The sequence below is a fragment of the Penaeus vannamei genome, chromosome 20 (genome assembly GCF_042767895.1).
Source record: "Penaeus vannamei isolate JL-2024 chromosome 20, ASM4276789v1, whole genome shotgun sequence".
Classification (NCBI taxonomy): Eukaryota; Metazoa; Arthropoda; class Malacostraca; order Decapoda; family Penaeidae; genus Penaeus; species Penaeus vannamei.
Window position 1 is genome coordinate 10827416 of NC_091568.1, and position 5000 is coordinate 10832415.

General features: G+C 33.9%; 1 protein-coding gene across 1 annotated transcript in view; it reads left to right on the plus strand.

Moving 5' to 3' along the window:
* The window catches only part of LOC113803833 (spondin-1), a gene marked incomplete in the record, with an annotated part of 519699 nt that overhangs the window by 334113 nt on the left and 180586 nt on the right, over nt 1-5000 (plus strand).

A 5000-nucleotide genomic window follows, 5' to 3' on the forward strand; every position in this document is an offset into this window, starting at 1 on the left:
TTTGTAAATGTGTAGTGGTACGTAAATGGTTAAGGGGTAGTTTAATGGGTAGATAATTAGTGATGCGTAGTGGGTAGGATAATGGGTATTGGGTAGGTTAATCACTATTATTATCATTATTACTATCATTATTATCATTGCTATTACTATTGCTAGTATCATTATCATAAGCACCATCAATTTATACACCATTTATTATAAACATTACTATTATCATCGCTATTGTTATTACCATTACCAGTATTATCATTATTATCACCATTATCATATGTAAGTATATTCATATTTGTGTACGTATATATGTATGTATATATGTAAGAACATATCTGTGCAAAAGTGTATCACTTTTCAGACAACAATATCGCCAAGAAAACGAAGATAAAGGAAAATAAATATATATCTTTTTTCCAATAAATCTTGAATGGGCAACTAACACGGCAACCAATCCTCCTTAATGAGACATATCCTTGCCTCACAATCCTTCTTTATCCTTCTTTCTTAAGTTTGATGATAATTAACGAACCAACAAAGGTATTATTTTAAAGCAAATTGATTGTGTATGTTGAGCCTTTTGGGTTGGGTTGGATGTGAATGTGGGGTGTGTTTGTTTGTTGTTTGTTTGGTTATTTGTTTGGTTGTTTGTTGTTTGTTTGTCTTGTTTGGTGTTTGTTTGTAGTTTGGTTGTCTGCCTGCTTGCTATTTGTTTGTTTTTCATTGTTTGTTGTTTGTTTGTTTGTTGTTTGCTTGTTTGTTTGGTTGTCCATCTGCTTGTTATTTGTTTTTGTTTTTTTCATTTCTCTATTTGTTTATTTTTTCATTCACTTAGATATATATCAATTAATTTAAACACTATTCTTACTACACTATCAATTCCATTAGATATTAATTTGTTTATCCTCCATTTGATAAATTTCTCTATCCATTGGAATATCCATTCATTTATTTATCTATTTCAATTAATTACAAGTTTATGATTATGCTTTTTTTATCAAATGTTTCCGTCTCTTCATCTCTCCTTGTTATTGTTATTTTTTGTTATTGTTTGCTGTTGTTATCATATTTGGGATTGTCAACGTTACTCTCTTTATTCTTTATCATCATTGTGGTGTCCTATTATTTGCAGTTTTCCCTTCATTTGGTGTCTTCGTCTAAAACAAGTATAAAAGCAAAAAAAATAACATAATTCGAGGGAAATTGGGACTTTTAAAAAATTATTCTCTTTTTCATCCGTCTCCCTTTCTTTCTCTTCTTTCTCATCATTCTCGTTTACCTCTTCCACGTCCTCTCCTCCTTGTCATCATAATTTTATTCATCATCCCGCTCCTCCTCCTCTTCCTCTTCAAACTCTTCCTTTTTCTTCGTCTCCTCCTTCTCCCCATCTCTTCCCCTTCCTCTCCTCTGAATCATCTCCGTGCCCCCTAATCCCTTTACTTTCCCCCCCTCCCCCCCCCCCCCTTCTTCTTCTACATCTCCTCCTCTTCCTCCCTTTCCCCCCCTCCTCCCCTTCCTCCTCTTTCCTTATTTTCATCTCTACCCTCCTCTTTTCCTTCCTCCTCCTCCTTCTCCTTTTCCGTCTCCCTCTCGCGAAATATTCCCATGGCCTAAAAACAAGAAATTCCCCAAATAGCCAGAGGGTGAATGTCAGGTCAACTCGAGAGAGGTCATGTCAAGAGGTCTGCCAATCGCTTGATCCTGAACCGTAAAAAGTGTGAATGACTTGTAGGGTAAAAATATAATGAAAATATTTGTATGACTATATTCTAGTTTTGTGCATAAGTATGTCGTTTAACTTGATTGCATTATCTCATTCAGCCAGCGCTTATGTGATATTATATAAATGTATATAAAAATACGTTGTCTAAGTGTATTGGTATATAGACAGAGACTGATATAGGGAGATAGGGAGAGAGAGAGAGGGGGGGGGGAGAGAGAGAGAGAGAGAGAGAGAGAGAGGGATAGACAGAGACAGAGACAAAGACAGACAGAGGTAGACAGGCAGAGAGAGAGTCTTACACATTGGCAGAGAGGTAGAAACATAAAAAGAAATGTTTATATAGCACAAAAAAGCATACCACGAAGAAATGGTATGAACAAGAATGAATATCTTCACAATACAAGAGATATATTTAACCGGTTTCGAGTATATCTTCACCAGAAATACATGTATTCGCAACCGGTCGAATACATCTCGAGTTTTGTGAAGGTATTCATTCTCATTTTTACTCTCTCTACAATTGTCGCAATTAATATGGCTTAAGATATAATTAGAAGGAGGAGAATGCGAAGCTAAAGGATGAGGAAAGAAATAGACGAAGAGAAGAAGGATAAAGTTGTTTTATCCATTTATTCTTTAAGAGAATAGGAAACAAAAATAGGAAAAGACAAAGCGAGAGAGAGCGGACCGTCAAAGAAAGAAGGGAAAAGAAAACAAAACAAAACAAAATAAAACAGATGAAAGTCAGAAACCAGGATAGAGGGCAGGATGTGAGACCATGAGGATGCAACATACATTTACGAGTAATTTGATGGGGAAATTCAATTGCACACGACGTTTATCTTTACTTGCAATATCTGAAAGTAGCGTTGATGTCGGCGAAATGTGCGGATGTTCTTCCAGATCCGGTGATTATGTGAGTTTTAGTAGAAAATGTGGCTTTATATATGACTTTTTTTTTCCCTTTCTTTCTTTCTTCCCCTTTTTTCTTTGTATGTGTATGTTGTTTTTTATGTCTGTGTATGTGTGTATGTGTCACTGTCTATATCTCCTCTTTCTCTGTTTTTTTTCTCTCTCTTTCTTTCTGTCTTTCTATCTGTCTACCTTTCTTTCTATCTGTCTATCAATCTTTCTATCTATCTATCTGTCTGTCTCTTTATTTCTCTTTCCCTCATATTAGTCATAATGATCCTATTTGGCTTATTTTTACTATCATTATTCCATTTCCCCTTCCTCCTCCTCTTTTCTTTTCTTTTTTCTCTCTTTCATCTCCTTCTCCGCCTCATTCACCTTCTCCTTCTTCTCCTTCTCCTCTTATTATTCCTTCCATCCTTTACATACAAATTAAAAGTATAAACTCCAAAGGCGAAAAAAAAATATCAATGGCAACAGGGAATCAGATCGTTATCTGAGTATTCGATCCAGAGTTTAATACAATTCTTTTGTTTCTGATGAATCCTGTTACATCTATTGAACGACTGGAAGGGAGGGAGAAGGGGAGAAGAGACAGACAGACAAAGCGGAAGAGAGAGAAGGAGAGGGGGGCATACAGTCAGACAGAAAGAGAGAGAGAGAGAGAGAGAGAGAGAGCACAGAGGGAGCAGAGGGAGAGAGAGAGAGAGAGAGTGAGTGATTGAGAGAGAGAGAGAACGAGTGATTGAAAGAGAGAGAGAACGAGTGATTGGAAGAGAGAGAGAACGAGTGATTGAAAGAGAGAGAGAACAAGTGATTGAGAGAGAGAGAGAGAGAGATATCTAATTAATGTTTAGTATATGTATAAAAATGCCAAGAGGGTATTTGTTGCAAGAAAAAAGAACGACAGAAAAGGGACAGAGAGAGAGAGAGAAAGGAAATGTAGATGACAGATAAAAATCAGTACTTTAAATAAGAAAAATTACAAAAGAGAGAAAAAAAAGGAATTCCTAATCAGATCGAACGCATATGAGAACGAGTGATAAAGAAGAAACGACTTTTTATGGCTATAAAGACTATTTCAATGTGTAGATTGACATTAGGGAGAGGAATCTACCCGAACTCCAGATGCAATAACGATGATAATGATAATCATGATAACAACGATTATGATAATAATATTAATAATAATGAAAATGACAATGATAATGATGGTAATGATAATAACAGTAAAATGACAATGATAATGGTCATAATGATAATAACAATAATGGAGATAATAATGATAATAAAAATAATAATGATAATAATAATAATAATAATAATAATAATAATAATAATAATAATAATAATTGTAATAATAAAAGATAATAATAATAGCAGAAATGAGGATAACGATAATGAAAACACCATATTGATAATGATAAAAATTTTGATAATGATAAGAATAATGACATTAGTAATATTGATAAAAATGAAAATGGTAATCAGATAATAATAATTGTAATAGTACTAATAGTAATGAATATTATCATAACAATAATGATAATAATGAGGAAAATTATGATAGGAATGATGATAATAATAATAGAAATGATGATATAACTAGTGATGATAATGAAAATATTATTAATGATGATAATAACAATGATAACAAAAACTACTAACTGGTTCCATACACTTAGATCAAGGCAACACTATTTTGTGTACACAGTGTTTGTACATAGCGACGATTGATCAGTTTCGAATTGCTAAAGGAAAGGAACGGACATTCAAAACTAGTATTCTGTGTTGATGTTGCATGTAGTTGCATACGTTGTCGCTAAAGTTAGCATGTTGATAGGACATCAAACTAAACATGAATACTGTAACGTCAAAGAAGACTTGCATTGCAGCTTGGTATGAAAGCTTTATTGCAAGAATATTAATATCTATCGTATTACATATTCAGATGTTGCATTTTTAGTATTATTGACTCTGGTGCTTGTTGGAAATATGATGAAAGAATTATTATTATTGAAATATAGCACAACATTGATAAGAGCAATGCAATGTTGATGGCGTGGGTTTCAGGCTGATAATGCTAAATTCATTCATGAGGGGAATGTGGAATGTGTATGTGTGTGTTTTGTGGTTGTGTGTAAAAGAGTTGTGTGTGTGTGTTGTGTTTCTGTGCGTTTTGCGAGTATCTGTGTGTGTTTTTTGTGGGTCGAGTGTGTGTGTTGCTGTGTGTGTTTGTGTGCGCATATTTTTTTGTGTCCGATTATTCCCTAGAATTCACAACACTGAAGATTAATACGATACAAAAAAAAGAAAAGAAAAAAAAACAGTAAATCGTAAAAACTACTTATCATACTCCATTTCGACATCCCTA